General features: G+C 47.2%; 1 long non-coding RNA gene across 3 annotated transcripts; it reads right to left on the reverse strand.

Annotated features, from left to right (window-relative positions):
- Positions 1-489: 489 nt before the first annotated feature.
- Positions 490-21,284, reverse strand: LOC129624091 (uncharacterized). Of its 3 annotated transcripts, none has more exons than XR_008700743.1 (4): positions 21,038-21,284; positions 20,682-20,760; positions 9,021-9,169; positions 490-737 (listed from the first exon to the last, which is right to left on the reverse strand). It is a non-coding gene; the product is annotated as an uncharacterized LOC129624091 (long non-coding RNA). The 3 variants fall into 3 exon arrangements; XR_008700742.1 differs by lacking the exon at positions 21,038-21,284 and adding an exon at positions 20,864-20,965; XR_008700744.1 differs by lacking the exons at positions 490-737; positions 9,021-9,169 and adding an exon at positions 19,506-19,603.
- Between the last annotated feature and the right edge of the window lie 639 nt (positions 21,285-21,923).

Below are 21,923 nucleotides of genomic sequence, written 5' to 3' on the forward strand. Positions count from 1 at the left end.
ATCAAAGGCCCAGATGGACCACCCTTAATAATGATGAGCTTAGAAATCGGCAGGTTAGCCTGCTTCCCTGAATGATGCTGAGCTTCACTTCCTCATAGGCTAGTTGTCCTGAGCAACCTGCCTGCACAGGGCCAAGCATCCCATCCCCTCCGAGTGAGCACTTAATCCCTTCCCTCCCCGACAGGGGGCTCCTTGGCTATTGTCAGGGTAGGATCAGGGATGATCCCAGTGGGACTCGCATCTCAAAGTGGTTGCTTCTTCAGCCCCACCAGGCAACTGCGGTTTCTCTAAAGAATCCAGAGTGAAAGAAAACACTCTGTATGCTCGCCCCGCGCCTGGAGATCCCCTTGGCTGTATCCTCGACAGGAAAGCCATTCTGAATGGGCATTTCCCAAAAGGCAGGCTAAAAAAAAAAGTGGAAAAGAGGCAGGAAGGGGAGGGGATGGAGAGGAAGAAGGGAGAAACTGAGAAAAGGAAGAGATCGAATCGTCTGTGCTGAATATTTAATAGAGGGTAAGATTACAAAGTTCGACAACGTGTATCCCGTGTCACGCCGGTCCATTTGCACAGCCTGCTGGAACATTCTGCATTCTGGTTGTGCTGTGAATTGTGAGGGAAAGAATTTCCCCAGGAGACCAGCTCCTCTGGCTCATGCAGTGCCTCTGGACCTGTGTCCAGGGGAACACAACCCTCCGGGGGTCAGAGCCCGTCCTGTCCCGTTGGGCTCGGTCCTCTACCTGGGGAGACAGACACAAAATGCCAACAGGTGGCTTCACTGTTCCTTCTTACTTTCACATGCTTGGAAATCCTTTAAAAGTGTGCCTGTAAGTAAAAAGAAATGGCAACCCACTGCAGTATTCTTGCCTGGAAGATTACATAGACAGAGGAGCCTGGCAGGCAACAGTCCACGGGGTCGCAAAGAGTCGGACACGACTTAGCGACTGAGCATGCAAGTAAACATCAGCTCCTCTGAAGTTCACAAGACTAAAAGAAAGTGACATGGTGCTTAAGGCCACGGAGGGTTGGTGGCTGCATTGTGTCCCACCCTGGAAGGCACAGCCTCAACTTGGAAACTGCCATTAATGGAAAGCAGAGTAGGCACGTCTGCGGGAGGCTGGAAGGGGGACTCAGCTGGATTAAGACCACAGGCAAGTAGTGAGAAACAGGGTTGGAGAAAGCTGAAGTGGGGAGTGAAGGTGGCATCAGGCACTTAAAGGAAACTTGGAGGCCAGGTCAATAATTTTGGGTTTAATTCAACTGAATATTCTTTGTCAGAGTCTCCCTTACATGACTTAGAAAGGCTGCCCTCTCTAGGCCTGGCCAGCAGTCATTACTGGCTCCCTTGGCCGGATCCCCTGGTACAGTGCAAAACCCCTACAACTGTATATGACAACCCTGACTGGATAAGAACTTAGAGTGGAAGATGGTGTGGCAAATGGGATTTTCAGAAAATTCCATTTAGAAACCTTAAGTAGGAGCTCTGTCAGATTTAGGAAAAGTGAGGGCTTCACTTCTCTCTTACCATGTATAATCCACCCTGAGACTTAGTGGTTTAAACTCAGCAATCATCTTATTTGCTCACAATTCTACAATTCATCTGGACTGGTGATGGGCATGGCGGTGGTACTCCCATGCCTTCATTCAGCCGTGGGCAGGCTGGGACTGGGTTCAGCTGGGGAGCTGGGACATACAAGCCTCTCCTCCACATGGTCCCTCCAGCAGGGTGGCCAGAATCCTGCCTCAGCTGCTCAGGGCTTCCAATAAAGCAAAGGCAGAAACTGCCAAGCCTCATGGCTTAAGACAGAAAAGAGCAAGCACCGTGTTCTCCTGCTTCTTAACACTGTTAATTAAGTCGATCACAGGACCAGCTCAGCAGGTAGTATGAGAACCAGTAAGCATGGCTCACTGGGGCCACCAGTGGGACAGGCTGCCACGGTCTGCTGGGGAGCTGTGGTGACCGCCCTTGTAGGAGGATGAGGCTCTCATCGGAGGGCAGCCAGTGAAAGGGTTCTCTATAAGAGCAATCCCTGAATCATTTGGCTCAGGGTGTATTATATATCCCCAGGGGCCCAACCAGACCCAAGGTCCACAGTGTTTTCTAGGCTTCTTGGCAAATATCAGATTGGGTGAGAGATTTCCCAGAGATTCTTGAGAATTGTAGCAACTTCCTACCAACCGTTCTAGAGAAACCACCCCTTAGGGGTTTCAGGCTACCCTTCCAGATCTTTCTGTAACCTCCCACCTGCTTTCCCTCCCCCAGTTTCTTTTCATGGCGTGTAAACCCCCAAACCCTGTATTAAGCCTCTATTCCTCTGAACAGAGCCTTCCTTTCTTTTTTCCTAAGAGTTAAATGGAAATTCTTGCTTTTATTCCTACTCCAAAGAAACCTGTTACCTCGGCTCACAGGAAAACTCTCTCTGTGAGATTTGCTATTTTTGTCCTCCTCAAGTCTTGGCTGGAAAGAGGGGTGAAGTATCGCTTCAGGCTCTGAAGAGAGCCTGGTCTCTACTCAGTGACAGCCTCTCTCCTGGGCAGAGGTGCTGGTCTTTCTTTGTCACAGCTAAAGGAGGAACAGGTGTAGCTAGAGGCAGTCCGTCTTTCAAGGTTTGCCAAGATGATGGGCCAACCTGCCAGAGTGCCTGTCCATCCCGACCTGTATTTGCTGACTAAATTCTCAGCTCCTGGACCTGCCCCTTCCAGCAAAGCATGTTATTTCCCTCTGCGTGGAATCAGAGCGAAACTGCTACTGTGCATCAGATATGGGTGCCAGGTTGAATCAAGGTCCCAGGGCAGAGACTGCACTGTTCAAGAATGCATGTTTCATCTCTAAACCCTTTAACTCCCTTTGAGTAGAAAATGGCTGTAACCCAAACAGCTGTTGGAGAGGAGCCTCCCATCTCTGCCACAGGGCTGGGTGGATTAAGTGATGACAAAAAGTGAATATTGAAAAATGTCCAGATTCAGCAGGATTCTCGGTGTTTGTATGGAACTGGGTCACTTCCGTTGCCGTCACAGAATCCCAGTCTATCTACATACAGCCTTCAGGCTTATCTTTTTAATCAATCAACAAATATTTACTGGAGGCGACTTGGTACTCATCCTGTCGTAGACTCTAGGGGGGTTTTCCTGTGGCTGCTCCTTCTCTGTGTCCTTCATAATTTCCTCTTTCTCTGTCAGTCATTAAATAAATACAACCACACAGTGCGATTAACTAATGCTTACTGAGCTCTGGAAAGGTGGAAACTGGGATTTCTTTCATTCTGCTGAGCATGCAAGTCTTAAAAGTTCCACCAGAGGGCAGCACCTACACACACGCGCCCAGATCTGGGCAGAACAGACAGCAAAGCGAAAATGATTCACACTGATGTACGCTGATGTAATAAAGGTGAGCGAAAGTTAGATGGAAAGGAAACCTGTCTGAATGAGTGAGTGTGTCCAAATTTTGTGTCTGTGCCTGTATGAGTGGATGGAGCTACATGTGTTTATCTACATCTTGTAAATTTCGACAAAGGCATAGTCACCTACCTTATGCCAGAAATTGTGCCTCTTGCTTTTTTCTAATTTTTTAAATTTTTTTCTTTTAATAAGGAATAATTTGTACTTTATATAAAGACCAGGAGAAGGCAATGGCATTCCACTCCAGTACTCTTGCCTGGAAAATCCCATGGACGGAAGAGCCTGGTGGGCTGCAGTCTATGGGGTCGCTAAGAGTCGGACACAGCTGAGCGACTTCACTTTCACTTTTCACTTTCATGCATTGGAGAAGGAAATGGCAACCCACTCCAGTGTTCTTGCCTGGAGAATCCCAGGGACGGGGGAGCCTGGTGGGCTGCCGTCTATGGGGTCGCACAGAGTCGGACACGACTGAAGCAACTTAGCAGCATATAAACAGTGCCAATGAAATGCCTGTGTCTTCACACATAAATGGGCTTCCACAGGTGGCGCTAGTGATAAAGAGCCCGCCGGCCAATGCCAGAGACGAAAGAGTCACAGGTTTGATCCCTAAGTCGGGAAGATCCCCTGGAGGAGGGCATGGCAACCCACTCCAGTATTCTTGGCTGGAGAATCCCCTTGACAGAGGAATCTAGTGGGTTAAAGTCCATAGGATCACAAAGAATCAGACACAACTGAAGCGACTTAGCACACATAAGCATTTCTCTCTAATTTTGTTAACCCCACTGAACTGGCTAAAGCATCCTTTCTGTTAAAAATAACATAAAAAAAAATAGAGTAATTGTATTCAGGGAAAAATTCGAATAATCTGGTGATGAGAGGAGGATGAGGGAGAGGATGTTCAAATTACTTATTGAAGTTAAGACATTTCTGAATTGAGCTACAATTTTTTAAAGCACTAGCTTTTGATCCATTTGTTAAATTGTGCACATGCACCCAAGATTCTCTGCTGCTTTATTTGCAAAGAGCAATGTATTTGCAAATGGGGCCTGGGGGCTGTGCTGGAAGCCCTTTGCAAGGTTTAAAACTGAGTCTTGTAAGAGGGTTGGCTTCACTGTCCTGGCCTGGGAAGTGGTCTCTAGGGTGCAGAGGGCAAGGGAGAACAAGAGGAGACTGCCAAGGGGGTTCTGGCCCAAGACTGGGGTGGGCCGTTGCTGGGATTGTTTGACAGACAAAGACCGAGGCCATATTGTTGTGACTAAGGAGGAATCTGGTGGGGGCGGAGTGCTAGGTGCCTTGGGGACGGGGTGGTTTACAAGATGAGAGGGGACGGGAAAAGGAGGCAGGAGGGAAACTGTAGACACCTCCTGAAGGAATAACAAGCAACTGCTAGAGGGTTTGAACCCTGTGCCAGGCATCAGTCTAGGAAATGCATGGAGTCACTTGCTCCTGACAGCAGCGATGAGGTAGATATGAACTCCTGAAAATGCCACTAGAGGCCTCCATGGTTTGGCCTCCCCCTCTTCAGCCCGGTAACCCAGGCAGGAAACCACCCACCTTCCGTCTTGGGGCTCGGCCCCCAGAGCAGCGGGAAGGGAGGCAACAACGTGGAGGGGATGGGCGAGAAGCCCAGGACAGCGCCGGGGCCACAGTGGTCCCTGCCCCAGAAGACACACAGACCAAGCTGGCCCCACCGTCGAGGGCGGAGGGGAGGGGATGGGAAACGGGCTACTCTCTCGCCCACATCCATACCCCTGCAGCAGCCCCAGCCAACTCCTCATTTGCAAACCTCTAAGCCCTACTTCCTAGGATGCTTCCCTCTCTGCTTGGCCAGATCCCCAGGTGATGGACGAGTCCAGAAGTCTAGCCCCTGACTCTGGGGCAAACCAGAAATGAGCTTTAATGCAGATGCCTCCACTCCCAAGGTGGCCGGAGGTGGGGAGACCTGTGTTCTGGGAACCTGGGCCAGGGTCACGGGAGGAGCTGGAGGAGATGGACCCCTGGCCCACCGGTGCCCCCAGCCAGGGCAAAGGTCCCACTTCTCCTCCCCCAGCCAACTCTGGTGCCCCAAGGCTCTGGTTGGCTCACCCCGCTCCCACCCCCTCGGGGTCAGCCCCATCCATAGCCCCTTTTCTTCCATCTCATGTGGTCGCACAACCACCCTGGATGTATTTTGTTCCTTCAACTGATAGGAAGACATAGATGACACTGCAGCGCGGTCCCCAGTAGACAGCGAGGGGAACCCAGATCATTTTGAACCCAGAACCCAGGCAGGATGTGCCCTCCAAAGACCCAAGTGCTTCTGTTATCTTTGCATTTGCAGACCAGAACCCCGGGCTCGATACACTGTTACTGAACTCCTCAGATTCTGAGTCATAAGCGCTGGGAGTGAGGGGTTGGGTCAGTGTTCTTCCTAAGGGCTGTCAGCGTGCAGCAGTGTGTATGCTCAGTCATGTCCAACTCTGTGATGCCTCTGTCTGCGGGATTCTCCAGGCAAGAATACTGGAGGGGGTTGCCATTTCCTCCTCCAGAGGATCTTCCCCACACAGGAATCGAACCCGGGTCTCCTGCATCTCCTGCGCTGGCAGGAGGATTCCTGACCACTGAGCCACCTGGGAAGCCCCAAGAGCTGTCAACTAAAGCACAACAGTGACACGCTGCTTCCCAGAAGGCTGCCTGCTGCAGAAGGCGCTGGTGATAAAGTGGATCCAGGGCCTCACCCCCGGGCCTTTGACAGGCTCTCCAAACCCTCAAATGAACCTCAGGCAGCCCAGAGTTGGTACCCACCAGGGGAGAAGACCACCTCGAGAGTATAGGGCACACAGAGACAGACTCCTCACTGGTCCAGGGGTGGGTGGGATGGGGAGGCCTGGAGGGGTGTGAGGCCAAGGGTGACCCACCCAGGGGCCGGGTCCCCAGGGCTCAAGAGCGAGGCAGCTGTGCTGAGAATGCATTCTTGCCATCTTCCTTCACCCAGAAAATGTGCAGCAAACTTCCACTGCCCAGGTCCTTGCTGCCCCCCACTCCTCCTTTGAGGGCGGCCCCATGGCAAAGAGGACCCCTCAGGGGCTTGATGGGAGGGGAGGGAGGAGAGCAGCAAGAGCCAGGCCCCAGGGCCCGTAAGAGAGAAGATGTGAGTGTGTGTCTGCGTGTCTGTATGTGTGTGTCTGTGCATGCGCAGTACAGCCCTGTTCACGCATGGCCCTTGGTTATCCTGAAAACTAAATGGAGTGTGTGTGGAAATCAAATGAACCCTTTGTACAAATTATTTAAGGATCAATCATAAATGGTATATGTGCTTATATAGATTGATTAGCCAAAATTAGGCCCCAAATTAAACTTCCCTTTCAACAGTTACATAGTACTCTGAGCCATAGATGTATCAGGACTTATGCAATCAACAGTGTCCTCAACCCACCCCCCCGTACCCCTAGGTTCCCCTCCTCCCTGCTTTCTGCCCCCCATTCTCAGGGAATGTAATTAGGCTGAGGGCAGGCCCTGGAGGGGAGCAAAGGCAGGGACCCTTGACTCAAACTTCATGTTCACAAAGGGTCTTGGAAAAAAGGCCCCTGATAGGACTCTCAAAAGCTGTAAGGCACCCAGTGCTACAGACTGAATCGTGTCCCCCCTCCCCAAATTCATATGCTAAAACCTGAACCCCCTGTGTGAAGGTATTAGGAGGTGGGGCCTTTGGGAGACAATTGGTTCAGAGGTTGGAGCCCTCGGATGGGATTAGTGTCCTCTAAGAAGAGACACAAGAGATCTGTCTCTCTCCTTTATGCGAGGACTCAAGTCTGCACGCCCGGAAGAACGCTATCATCAGGAGCCAGGTTCGCCAGCACTTGGTTCCGGGATTTCCAGAACTCTGAGAATCGAATGTCTGTTGTTTAAGTCACTCGGTCAGTGTTGTTCTGTCTTAGCAGCCCGAGCTAAGAGGCCCACCGATAAAGCGACACCCACACAACAGAAAGATGCTCACTACACAACTTGATTCTTGCGGCCCATTGTCAGACACCGCCTGAACGCCAGTACCCCTAAACAGTGTGTTATGATTCCACACTCTTAGAAACCCTGTTATTATCTTGTAAACAGCATGATCATCTTGCATCACACACCTGGGTGTGTGTTTGAAAGCATTCATTTGTTAAATCCAAACATGTAAAACGCACCCTGATTTCTTCATTCGTTTTAGAATGTCTAAATTCTATAAGAGGTGTTCCTCCTTTGACACACAGGGCATCTAACAAGTGAATGTCTGCAGAAGCAAGACCTCTGAGACCCCACTACCACCACCTGAGACAACATAGGACCCTGGTGTGCATCAGAGGATTTCCCACCTTTTTTACATTTGTGAGCTATGTTCCATCTGAACAAAACAAGCCACGTGTGTCCCCTCAGGTATAAACTGAAGTGCCCCTTGCCAAGGTTTCTGGGTTTCTCCTTAACCTCAGTGTACGCCTTGCCGTAACCATCACCTGAACAGATGTGTCCACTTGCAGTGGTCCACTCTGACCCTCTGCCCTCATGAAAGGTCACGGTGTTTGTCTGGCTTGTATCCATCTCAGAATGTCTCGCTGGAAGCAGTGAAACACAGTGGCAGCTGCCACAGGTGGTGGGGGGACCCCGAGGAGCTTTGTCACAGACGTGGACACCCTTTCTTATCTGAAATGCGAGAGAGGGGCCTCAGATTCAGCACTGCTGTGGAGCAAACTCAGTCCCGCTAGGGGGTGTCCATGGCCCGGCTCTGCCCTGTGCCCCGTGAGAGGGAGCAGGGCTGCGAGGACAGTACCGTTATATGCCTGGCCTCTACGTACTCATCTGTAAGCCTGGGGAGGGGGCGGGTGGAAGGGGCCGGGTCCCCACTCTCAGGTGCACCATGGGATCCCTGGAGAGCTGTCTGCCCCCTCTACCTGTGCCTCCTCTTGGACCGATTAAATCAGAACTTCTGGGGTGAGGTCTGGGCCAAGGCTCCGAACGAAGCGCGCACACAGGTTCGAGAATACCCCACCCCCGCCGCCATCACTGATGACGGTGATCCCTGTGTGGCCCTGAACTCTGGGAGAAGCTGGGCCCTCCTCTGCCTCCTGCCTCTTCTCTCCTAATAACGGGATCCCGGAAAGCAGACTGGCTTGCAGTAAATGGAACCAAGCGCATGGAAATAAACAGCACTTGAGAACGCTGTGCACTGGCAGAGTGCCTTGGCCCCCTATGATCTCTGTAACCCCCCGTGGTAGACTTTGCGGCTCTTATGACTTCTAGTGGGGTGGCCACGCCAGGGGCCCACAGACAGGAGTCTTCACTGGCCTTTTCCACTGCCCCCTCCCAGCCCTTGGGCTCAGGCTTCTCCCTCCTCGATGCAAAGGTTGGAGCTCCTCTTCCAGGGGGATGCCATACCAGACGCCGACCCTGCCCAGGGGGGAGACGACAGACATGGAAACCTACTGCATCAGAGCACATGAGCTGAGCACTGGGAAGCCAGCCTGCAGGCTGCCAGGAAGATAGAGAACAATGCTGTCGGCTGCAGGTAAAGGCTTCTAAAAATCTCAGTACAAGTCAGGGCAGGAGACATTTGAGCTGAGAGCTAGAAGCTAAGAGCGGGCAGGCCTGTGAAGCGCCGGGAGACTCACAAATGAACAACGGGCTGCGTGGGTTCACCACGGGTCCTGCTTTGCTGTTGTTCAGTCGCTCAGTCTATCCGACTCTTGGCGAACCCCATGCACTGCAGCTCATCAGACTTCCCTGTCCTTCACCATCTCCCGGAGTCTCCTCGGTATCCCTTGTGAAGAGAGATACAAAACTCAGTAACAAAATATTAGGCAGTAAAATACAATACTATATATGAAAAGATCAGGTAGAGTTTATCCCAAGAACGTAAAGTTCAACGTTCAAAAATCAAACATTGTATTTCACAAACATTCAAAAATCAAACATTGTATTTCACATATTGAAAGATGTTGCTCAGTTGTTAAGTCGTGTCTGACTCTTTGCAACCCCATGGACTGCAGCACATCAGACTTCCCTGTCCTTCACTATCTCCCAGAGTTTGCTCAGTCTCATGACCATTGGGTCAGTGATGCTATAGAACCATCTCATCCTCTGTCGCCCCCTTCTCCTCCTGCCTTCAATCTTTCCCAGCATCAGGATCTTTTCCAGTGAATCAGCTCCTCGTATCAGGTGGCCAAGGTCTCGGAGCTTCAGCTTCAGCATCAGTCTTTCCGATGAATATCAAGGGTTGATCTCCTTTAGGATTGACTGGTTTGATCTCCTTGCTGTCCAGTGGATTCTCTCCATGGGCCCCATTAGGATATAAGATGGCCACACAGGGACTTGGTCTGTGGTGTATGTGTGTGTGAGCTCAGTTGCGTCCAATTCTGCAACCCCATGGACTGTAGCCCACCAGACTCCTCTGTCCATGGGATTTTTCCAGGCAAGAATACTGGAGTGGGTTGCCACTTCCTCCTCTGGGGATCTTCCTGACCCAGGGATCGAACCCGTGTCTCCTGCATTGGCAGGCGGATTCTTTACCACTGAGCCACCAGGGAAGCCCACTGTGGCATATGAGAAGGAAAGAAAGATTTCTTTCCTGCCACATGGTGGGCCTTCTGGCTTACTGACAGGAATCCACTCCCACAGGGGAGGACCTGCCTTAGGAAACAGGAGAGTAAAAACCCTTCTCCAGCTGAGGGTACAAATTCCCCGTAGACCTCAGGTGACAGGGCTCCATTTAAGTGGGCTCCTCCCCTGGCACTCTGGCCAGACCAGCCCTGACTGTCCCTGGCTGGCACAGCCATGCTATAGCAGTCCAAGGCTGAGGCTCCTGGGTTTCCAGAATCTTCCAGGCTTCTCTGCAGGCTGACTACTCCTGACTCCTTTTATCTGGGAGAAGGCACAGCATGCATCTTCCACACCCCACAAAGGAAGCTTCTTTCCTTTCCTTTGACAAAGAAGTTTCTAACTGTTTCTGCCCGCCCTTCCCCCCACCCCCCCAACACATAGATTTACAGAGAAAGGCCAATATCTTGGAGCTTTTGAATTGAGGCCTCCTTGGGCCCCACAGGAAGAGCTGGGCAGGAATTTCTACGCTGCAAATTTCATTCAATAGCTGCAGTGGCAACCTCCTGCTTTCCCACGAGATGGCGCCCTTGGTCTCTACAGCTCAGTTCCCATCATTTCATTTGGCTCTGAAACCTGCTCAGAAATTTTTTTTTACCTAGCAGAGAGCTTCTTTTACAGGAAGTGGCCATGGGCGAAAATCAGAGAAGCCTTTGCAACACTGGCTTCATCTGTATCTTCCTTAATTATCAAATATGATAAAGGTGAAATGTGCTCAGTCATGTGCAACTCTTTTGTGACCCCATGGACTGTAGCCCACCAGGCTCCTCTGTCCACAGGATTCTCCAGGCAAGAATACTGGAGTGCCATGCCCTCCTCCAGGGGACCTTCCTGACCCAGGAATCGAACCTACACCTCTTATGTCTCTTGCATTGGCAAGCGGGTCGTTTACCACTAGCACCACCTGGGAAGCCAAATAAGGGTGAAAAAAGAAAGTGAAGTCGCTCAGTTGTGTCCGACTCTTTGCGACCCCATGGACTATAGCCTACCAGGCTCCTCTGTCCATGGGGTTTTCCAGGCAAGAGTACTGGAGTAGGTTGCCATTTCCTTCTCCAGGAGATCTTCCCGACCCAGGGGTTGAATCCATGTCTCCTGCTTTACTGTCTGAACCACCAGGGAAGCCAGGTGTTTGCAAAAAAAACCTAGCAAATCTGAAATAGAGATACTCGTGCAGTCAGCTAGAAACTGACTCCTCTAAATAGAGAACCATTGGGAAAATGCCCCTGCCGGCTCTGCCCCTCGAGACAGCCCAGAAGCATTAACTCTGGACAATCAGGCTGAAAAAATCCTCTGGGTTGGTCACTGTCCCCATTTTGCTTGGTCAATGGCAGCCTGCTTCTGACTGACCAACCCCAGGCCACAGACACGCAAATCAATAAGACCAGGGAAGAACGAGGTAGTGAATCTTCTCAGACATTTTTGGGTAGAATTGAGGTGGTGTTAGGCATAACAAGAACAAAAGAGAGTCTGCATTTGGAATTTCTCTATTGTTTCAATGTTTAAGATTTTGCCATCCAACGCAGGAGATAAAGGTTCAATCCCTGGTTAGGGAGCTAAGATCCTACATGCCTCATGGCCAAAGAACCAAAACATAAAACAGAAATGATATAGTAACAAATTCAATAAAGACTTTAAAATACCTAAAAAAAAAAACTTTTAAAAAAGTCTGCATTTTTGCACAAGAAACAGAACTCTCCAGAATACAGTACAATATTGATATTTTAACATCGTTTTAGAACTTTGCCTGTACAAGCAGAGCCTTTAACAAGCAAACTCAAAATTTTGAAGTGTAAAGTTTTCCTAGATACACAACAGTTTTAAAGAAACTTTAAAAAAAAAAAATTGGAGGCTAATTACTTTACAATATTGTGGTGGTTTTTGGCACACATCGACATGAATCAGCCACGGGTGCACATGTGTCCCCCCCATCTTGAACACCCGCCCCCCACCTCCCTCCCCACCCCATCCTTCTGGGTTGTCCCAGAGCACCAGCTTTGAGTGCCTTGCTTCATGCATCAAACTTGCACTGATCATCTATTTTACATATGGTAATATACATGAAAGTGAAGGTCAATTAGTCGTGTCCGACTTTTTGCAACCCCATGGACTATACAGTCCATGGCACTCTCTAGGCCAGAATACTGGAGTGGGTAGCCTTTCCCTTCTCCAGGGGATCTTCCCAACCCAGGGATTGAACCCAGGTCTCCCGAATTGTAGGCAGATTTTTTACCAGCTGAGTCACGAAGAAAGCTCTTTTTGAAACGCTTTCACAGGGCACCACAAGAGGCGTCATTGGCATGCTTTGAAAAGGATGGCTGGACAAAAGCACAGGCTAAACCCCGACTGATAAGCTTTTTTATTTATTGGAAACCTGCCTGCAGGGACCGCTTACATTTCCCAGGGATGCAGGGCATTTTTACTAAGAACATGTGGCCTTTGGCCATTGGAAACACAAGCTCTTGGGATACTTGATCATCATATTTCACCATTTTTACTCACAGTTTACAGCCACAGGCATCCTATCGCCTACTGGAAAAACCGAGGGGAACAGATATTGGGCTTTGTTTTCATTACATGCTGGGAGCAAGCTGAAGATAGTTTCTTGCTGCTGCTGCTGCTAAGTTGCTTCAGTCGTGTCCGACTCTGTGTGACCCCATAGACAGAAGGAAGTGAAATTAGAACTTCAGCCGTTTGGGAAGGGGCTTTAAGTAAAGTGTTTGCTGAGGGATCTGGGGATGGATGGTGGCGATGGTGGCAGGACAACATGAATGTGCTTAATGCTGCCCAGCTGTGCATTGGAAAGTGGTGAAAGTGGTAAATGTTATGTGTATTTGCCCACACCTAAAACGTTTCCATTAAATTTCTTAAAATGTACTTTCTTTAAGACATTTCTCTGTCCTGATCACAAAGCATGCATGTGTGCATGCTAAGTCTCTTTTAGTCGTGTCTGGCTCTTTGTGACCCCGTGGACTGTAGCCCGCCAGGTTCCTCTGTTCATGGGATTCTCCAGGCAAGAATACTGGAGTGGGTTGCCATTTCCTCCTCCAGGGGATCTTTCTGACCCAGGGTTCAAACCCGTGTCTCTTGCATCTCCTGCACTGGTAGGCAGATTCTTGTCACTGAGCTAGCTGGGAAGCCCTCTAAGTGCTGTACAACTTAACTCACAACCCCACAATATATATCTGCCAATACTACCTCCATTTCTGCAGATGGGGGAATTAGGCACAGAGAGGTCGAGGTGCTCCCCTAAGGATACACACGTAGGCAAGGCAGAGCTGGAACTGAAAAACCAGTCGCTCGGCAGAGCTTATGCTCCTTGGCCAAAAAGCCAGACAGACCAGGGTTAAAATCTTGCTTCACTACTTACTGTTATAAGATTTCTCTGAAAGTGAAGTGAAAGTCGCTCAGTCGTGTCTGACACTTTGCAACCCCATGGACTATACAGTCCATGGAATTCTCCAGGCCAGAATCCTGGAGTGAGTAGCCTTTCCCTTCTCCAGGGGACCTTCCCAACCCAGGGATCGAACCCAGGTCTCCCGCATTGCAGGCGGATACTTTACCAGCTGAGCCACAACGGTTTTCTCTAACCTACAAATTCACTTATAAAATGGAACAAAAGATACTCACCTTATAAGGTGGTTGGAAAAGCTGGAGAAAAAAATATACATATCTATAGTTAGCTCAAAACAGGTACTTGATCAAAGGTAGTTACCACATTTGTTTGAGAACAAGAGAGAATCTGAAAGACATTCAGTTCCTTTGTATGTACATCTGGTGACAGGGTATGTTCCAGTTTTCCAGTGTTACTGCCTCCCTGGACCAACTCTCATTCAGACTGGTTCACTCCACTGTGAAGGAATGATTTATCTGTTACCTGGTGCCATAGGTGAGGTGGGTAAGGGCAGTTTACGGCTTTCTGTGAGTATAAGAGGGGCCTTCTGCACAATTACAATTTCAATTCTCCTTAACTCTGGTGGAGCCCATGGACAGTACAGGGCACCATCATCGCCATACAGCTCAAAAGTCCAGATCCAGGTAGAAAAGATTTCCAGCACCCCAAAGGCTTCCACTTCTTCCCCATCAATTCCCACTGGCCCCCAAGAAGTGGCCACTGGTCTGACTTCTACTGTCTTAAGTTAGTTTTGCCTATTCTTAACTTCACAGAAGTGGGGTTTCCGAGCTTTCACTTCAGCATTTTCACGGATCTTCGTTGCCTTCTACAGGCAAGTGAACGAAAAACCTGAGGGCACTTTAAAATGTTGAATGAATAGAGTAGGCTTAGTAGAAGCCTCTGTGGGTCATCTAGTGAGAAATGTTCACTGAAATTCAGAGGTAGGCAATTAAACATTGACACCCAAACAAAGACCTTGCCAAGGGTTTGTAAGTGGCAAGGACGAGAAAAGAGGAAGGCTTGTAGCCATAATAGGAGTTTAAGAAATCTCAAGTCACTACTTTTTTTAATTTTATTTTTTTGGGGGCCACATCTTCTGACATGTGGGATCTTAGTTCCCTGACCAGGGATCAAACTGGGTCTCCTGCAGTGGAAGTGCAGAGTCTTAACCACTGGACCAGCAGGGCAGTCTCTCATATCACTATTTTTAATGATATTACTAAGAATAATGGTTAAGGAAAACCCCAGCCTTTTCTACATTTATAATACCCCAGGCCTACAGTGGACTTGGTGTATATTTTGCTTCAGTGAATAGGTTTTATTCCCACCCATGTTGCAGACTGCTGTTCACTTGCAAAGTAGTATCTGACTCTTGGCGACCCTGTAACCTGCAGCATGCCAGGCTTCCCTGTCCTTCACTATCTCCCGGAGTTTGCTCAAATTCATGTCCATTGAGTCAGTGATGCCACCCAATCATCTTTTCCTCTGTCACCCCATCCTCTTCTTGCCCTCAATCTTTCCTAGCATCAGAGTCTTTTCCAAAGAGTTGGTTCTTCGCATCAGGTGGCCAAAGTATTGGAGCTACCACATAAGTCCTTCCAATGAGTATTCAGGGTTGATTTCCTTTAGGATTGACTGGTTCAATCTCCTTGCTGTCAAGAGTCTTCTCCATCATCACAGTTTGAAAGCATCAATTCTTTGGTGCTCAGCCTTCTTTGTGGTCCAGCTCTCACATTGTACATCACTACTGGAAAATCCATAGCTTAGACTCGACGGACGTTTGTTCACAAAGTGATGTCTCTGCTTTTTAATACACTGTCTATGTTTGTCATAGCTTTTCTTCCAAGGAGCAAGTGTCTTTTAATTTCGTGGCTGCAGTCACCATAAGCAGTGCTCTTGGAGCCCCCCAAAATAAAATCTGTCACGGATGGAAAAGCAGAAATTCAGAAAAGTTATGTAAGTTTCACAAGGTCCCCCAGGAAGGGCCAGGATTTGAACCCATTATCTGTCAGGTTCCAGAATCTGTTCTCAGCCACCAAGCTATCCAGAGATACGAGGCCAGTGGGATCCTGCCGAGAATGTCAGCTTTGACGATGAAAAGGGGTGGGTTTGAAGGCTGCCTCTTCCTCTCACTGCTGGCTAGCCAAGTAAATGACCTCTCCAAAAATCTCATGCAAGAAAAGAGCAAGGAGGGGTGACAATTCCTACCTTGCTGGTTTGTTGAAAGTCAAGTGATAATGTTTGTAAAGGGCCCTCACAGAAGGTGTTCTGCAAAGGTGGCTGTTATGGTGATTTTGCCCATGGCGATTTGCCCATGGTGATGCTCGTGGCTGCATATGACAGCAAGGTCAGCCCAGCCAAAGAAGCACCCGCTGCCCACGGTGAGCCTGGCGTTCACCTTCTGGTAGGGTCTGCCTTGGCCTGAAGTTCCCCTGTGACACTTTGCAGGCACGGCAGCAACTGAGCACACCAGCCAACAGATGGATCTGAAGAGCCTGAAGTAACCCGTCAATCCAATGAAACAACTGCTATTGATTTCTGGCTTTTCTTCCCTCCCCACTGGTTGTTTAACTGAATTGATGGGTGTTGGGTGGAATTGATTGCACCAGCCAGTCCTCGTCGTGGTGTGCTGGAGACAAAACGATAGTGCTCCCCAGAAAATGAATGAACCTGGAGAACGTTCAAGCAAATGAATGTTGCCTGTGACAGTAGCTTTCCTCCCTGGCTCCTTCTGCAAAGGGAATTAGGAAGCATTTCAGGGGGCCCTCATTGCAAGTCGATATGCTGATAAGCTGACTCCCTTCCCATTTTCTTACTATTCCCAGGGACTGATTAGATGCCAAAATGAACCCACCCGTCTCTCTCTCCCCACACCCAGACTTTTGCCAGTGCTGAGTTCCTGAAACCCTTGTGTTTTATATATCCCACCCCTGCCCCTACCCCGAATCATACAGATGAAGGCTGACTTTCAGCATTCAGTGAAAAATACGGGCTCTTGTGCAAGTCAACAGCATGCCAGCTCCTGGGGGTGATGATTCACACACCTATGATTGATATTTTCTTCCCCGGAGGTTGCTCTTTGTGGGTTTCAGACAGCACCATGCTTGTTTTCACTGACAGTGATGAAAAAAACAGATGTCAGGACGAGGATTGGAAGGGCGATGGGGGTGGGCTTAGGGGGTGTAGAATGACAAGAATGGAAAGAGAGCTGAGTCCAGAGAATTCTGAAACCTTTTTTTTGAGTCGCTGAGCTCTTAAGCTTCTTCCAGCCTCAGGGAGGGATCAGCTAGGTGACCCCCTCCCATTTCAGGAAATAGATTATAGTTGCATTTTTATTGACTTAAAAAAAATCGATTTCTCTCTCTCTCTCTGAGTCTTTGCTGCTGTCATTAATCCCATTGTGATGCTGAGATCTCTGGGTTCTTGTAATTAGCAGCACAACTGAAATTCTCACATATAATGAAAGAGAAAAAGACCCTGAGGACCCGGGGTCTCGCTCTCGGTACAGCTCCATAAGTCAGCTTGGAATTTGCAATGTATATTTTGCATTTTTATGGATTTTATACAGCCTGGATATCTCATTCCTGGTAACTCACATGTAATACAGCGTGACAAGAAGACTGGCTCAACACAATGCCAATTTTTAAGAATTTGATTTGCTCCTCCATATTGACATACTTTACAGCGAACAAAAGATAAGGCAGGAACTAAGCCCCTCTCACTAATGAGGAATTGTGAATTCAGCTGTGAGACACTGGAAAGCAGATTATTTCTCAGTGGTGTTAGAAGACCATCTCTTAAAATAGCAAGTGGGAAATGAATGGGAATATCCATAAGTGACTTTGAAAGAATAAAAAAGAACCTCTGAAAGAACTATTAATAGAAATAGAAACTTGCTTAATTTTTTAAAGTAGCTACTAAAGTGCTGCAAAGAGTGATACTCATATTGGAAGTCAGCAAAGGCACTCTTTCTGAAATAAGGCAGAGGGCAAGAAAGGCTGTGGGCAACACTTTTAGGCAACATTGAAGATCCTCCCAGCATAGTAAGATAAAGAAAAGTCTGCAAGGACTGGGGATAAAGACACAAACTGGCAGCTTTCTCAGTTAATATGATTGTCCAAAAGCAAAACTCAAAAGAGACAACTTATAAATAAGTGGACTTAATAAGCAAGTTCAAAGAAACAAAGAACAAACCGGCTGTTTTCATAGTTGATATGATTATCCAGAAATAAAACTCAAGAGACAACTTATAAGTGGACTTAATAACCAAGTTCCACTTGAACTTAAGTTACAAGTTCCACAAAGTCCATATGCCAGTATCTGTTAGCTTCCTATATCCAATTCATTTAGCCAGTAGACACTTACTGAACACTTACTATGTGCTCCAGTGCCATGAATCAAACACAAAGAGCCCTACCTTCTTGAGCTCACCAGTCACTGAAACAATGAAATTGACCTGAAGACTAGATGGTCAATGAAGCTGGGGTGGGAAGCCTTGTAAACATCCGGGTCCTGATCTCTGGGGTTCCCTGCATTCAATGAAATTTAGCAAGGTGTACACCTGCTCTTGGATTAACAGAGACCCAGTGGAGTAGACAGAACTCAGACCAGCACACGAGCCAAGAGTGACCTTTGTCTAACAGACAAAATGATTAAAAAAAAAAAAAAATCACACCCCTGAAACTTAATATGGTCTCAGTAATATTCAATTATTAAGCAATCCATATTTAAGTTTCCCTAAATGTCCTAATAAAAGTTCTTTATAGCTGCTTTTAAAAAATCTAGGATCCCGTCAACACTCAGTAATTCGTTTGTCATATTGTCTTGGTCTCTAATCTAGATGACAGGATGGAGGAATAAATAGGTTCACCTATGGGGACTGCAAGTCTTTGTGACACAAAATGGCAGGAAAGTGACAAATGGCCTTTAAATTTTATTTTCACGATTAGAAAAGTCTCAGTGTTCCATTTATTTATTTTTCATCTTGTGGGTGGATATCTATTTTATATAAGCATAAATGCCTGATTGGGCCTCAACTAATCAACTCTAGGGTGTTCTGATTTCACCTGGGTATGTTGGATGAAATCATACTTTTTCTAATTTGATCACTAGGCTTTGGGTGTACTGTACATCCTGATGTCTTATGGCTTTTATTTTTGTGTGTCTGAAAACTCTGTACGCTCAGAGAAGCTTTCAAAATCATTTATCTTAAGCTCCCCAGCTGCTGCCTCTGAGTATGTGTGTCCAACTAGACAATGAAATTCCTAAGAACAAATCAAATCTGAGTTCTAAACCTTCACCTGGCTATATAATTCAGCCTTCCGATAGAATGTCCAGAGTGAAATGGGAAAATGGGACCCTTTATTGTGACTACCTACTATGTATCAGATGCCCTGACACCTTATAAACACTGCTGCTGCTGCTGCTGCTGCTGCTAAGTCGCTTCAGTCGTGTCTGACTCTGTGCGACCCCATAGACGGCAGCCCACCAGGCTCCCCCATCCCTGGGATTCTCCAGGCAAGAACACTGGAGTGGGTTGCCATTTCCTTCTCCAATGCATGAAAGGGAAAAGTGAAAGTGAAGTCTCTCAGTCGTGTCCGACTCTTCGCGACCCCATGGTCTGCAGCCTACCAGGCTCCTCCGTCCATGGGATTTTCCAAGCAAGAGTATTGGAGTAGGGTGCCATTGCCTTCTCCATTATAAACACTAACTCCCATTTATTATCTCTACTTCATAAATAGGAAAACACATTTGTGGGAGGTCCTGTTATTGATAGTAGGAGGCAAAGATAAGTTGTGTTTAGATTATTAGTGACTTAGATGAGCCATTTCTCAATGACTGGTAAAGTTTTATATGCCAGAGATTGCTAATTTTCCCCCAGTAATCATTCTCCTTTCTCTCTCAATTTTAGTGAAACACATGGTTTCCCCAAATCAAGATTACATTTCCCAGCCTTCCTTACAGTGCAGTGTATGATGAATGGGAAGTTCAAGTGACGTGAGCTTCTTCTAGTTTGCTCCATTGAAAGAAAACAGCTTTCCATTGGTCTATAGATTTTTTATTCCTGTTTGGATTACTGCAACTTTATAATATATTTTAAAATCAGGAAGTGTTATGCCTCCAACTTTGTCCTTCTTTCTTAGGATTGATTTGGCTATTTATGGTCTTTTGTGGTTCCACATGAGTTGTGGAATTTGTTTTCTATTTCTGTAAAAAAAAACAAAAAAACCCTTTGGAATTTTTGTAGGGATTGCATTGAATTTGTAGATTGCTTTGGGTAGTATGAATATTTAAACAATGCTAAGTCTTCCGATCCATGAACACAGATGGCTTCCCATTTGTTGCTCTTAATTTTTTTCATCAATGTTTTATATTGTTTAGTATATAAATTTTTACCTCCTTAGTTTATTCCTAAAGAACAAAACATAGAGCCCAGAAATAGATACACATGTATATGGTCAGTTAATTTTCAACAAGAGAGTCAAGAATGCACAATAGGGAAAGGATAGTCTCTTCAATAAATGTTGGAAAAACTGGATATCCACATGTAACACAATGAAATTGGACCCATTATATATATATATATATATATATATATATATACACACACACACACACACATACCATAACCCATATCATATACCATAAAATCAACTTGAAATAATTTAAAGACTTAAATGTGAGACCTGAAACTGTAAAATTCCTAGAGGAAAATATGGAAGGGAAGTTTCAAAACATCGGTTTGGCAATGATTTCATAGATACGATACCAAAAGTACAGGGGAAAAAATGACTATAAACAAGGGTATGAAAGTGAAAGTCGCTCAGTTTGTCTGACACTTTGCAACCCCATGGACTATACAGTCCATGGAATTCTCCAGGCCAGAATACTGGAGTGGGTAGCCTTTCCCTTCTCCAGGGGATCTTCCCAACCCAGGGATCGAACCCAGGTCTCCCACATTGCAGGCAGATTCTTTACCAGCTGAGCCACAAGGGAGACTACATTAAACTAAAAAGTTTTTGCACAGCAAAGGAAACAGTCAACACAGTGACAAGGCAACCCACAGAATGGGAGAAAATATTTGCAAATTATAGATCAGATAGGAGTTAATACCCAAAATACATAAAGAATCTGTACAGCTCAACAGTAAAACAAAACCAAACAATCCAGTTTAAAATCATTCCCATCACTAATCCATATTGTTCATAGTCCTATCCTGAATTTTGATCAGGCTCTACATGTTAGCATCCTCAGAATTCTACAACTCCCACAAAATGACGCTCACCGGCTTTGATTTCTTAATTAGCTTCCGGGTGATAAGCTGAGTCATAGCGGTTTCCTGCGGTCCACTGCTTGCTCCCTTGCTGAAAGCAAACAATGAGAGTGCAGTCATAGGGATCGAAGCTTTCTCAGCGCGGTTGAAAAAGAAACACAACATTAGGAAAACGTTGCTTCTGATCTAATTACCCTTGCTTCGTCCTGATCACTTCTTTGTGATATCATCAGAATCCCCCAAGTTATCTCTAGATAGAAACGTGTACCTTTGGCTGAGGCAGCCTTTGATTTACTGAGTTCCTTCACCTGGCCAAGCAGCACCAAGACTACAGAGCCCACAGGTTGATTAAAACACAATGGACTCACATTAGAAATAACTAAGGCACACATCAACATCCTGAAATCACACAGCTGTGTGTTGTGTCTGAAGGCGAGTGGCATTCTCCATCACTTTTCCAGTGTTCCCTTCACAAGCTGTGAACTTCAGCCCCTAGAACTGAATTCCCATGCCTTGAATGATGGGCTTCCCTGGTGGTTCAACAGCAAAGAATCTGCCTACAAGGCAGGAAATGCGGGTTCGATCCCTGGGTTAGGAAGATCTCCTGGAGGAGGGCATGGCAACCCACTCCAGTATTCTTGCCTGGAGAATCCCTTGGACAGAGGTGCCTGACAGGCTATAGTCCACAGTGTTGCGAAGAGTCAGACATGATGGAAGTGACTTTGCAAGCACGCACTCCCTGAATGATGCTGGACTTTCTAAATTCCTTGCACACTCTGCCTCCACAAGGCCAACCATCTGTCTCGGCTGGGAAATTCTACCTTCACAAGAGATACATTAAGCTCCGGGCATTCCGTGTCCAGGTCTGACTTCCCAACCCAGCGATCAATCCCAGGTCTTCTGCATTGCAGGCGGATTATTTACCATCTGAGCCACAAGGGAAGCCCAAGAATAGTGGAATGGGCAGCCTATCCCTTCTCCAGGGCATCTTCCCAACCCAGGAATCGACCCGGGGTCTCCTGCAGGCGGATTCTTTACCAGCTGAGCTATCAGAGAAGCTCCACAGTATCTCATACTTGATATAAATTCAACAAATAGAGCTTAGTATTATTTATCCCAACAGAATACAGAAGTGGTTAAAAACTTGAGCTTTTGTATCAGACATGAATTAGTATTCACATCAGTTCTGTGATTTGGGAAAACATGTTTAACTTCCTAAATTCATTTCTGTGACTAGAAAGTATTAGTGAAAAT

This window comes from Bubalus kerabau, chromosome 12 (assembly GCF_029407905.1).
Source record: "Bubalus kerabau isolate K-KA32 ecotype Philippines breed swamp buffalo chromosome 12, PCC_UOA_SB_1v2, whole genome shotgun sequence".
Classification (NCBI taxonomy): Eukaryota; Metazoa; Chordata; class Mammalia; order Artiodactyla; family Bovidae; genus Bubalus; species Bubalus kerabau.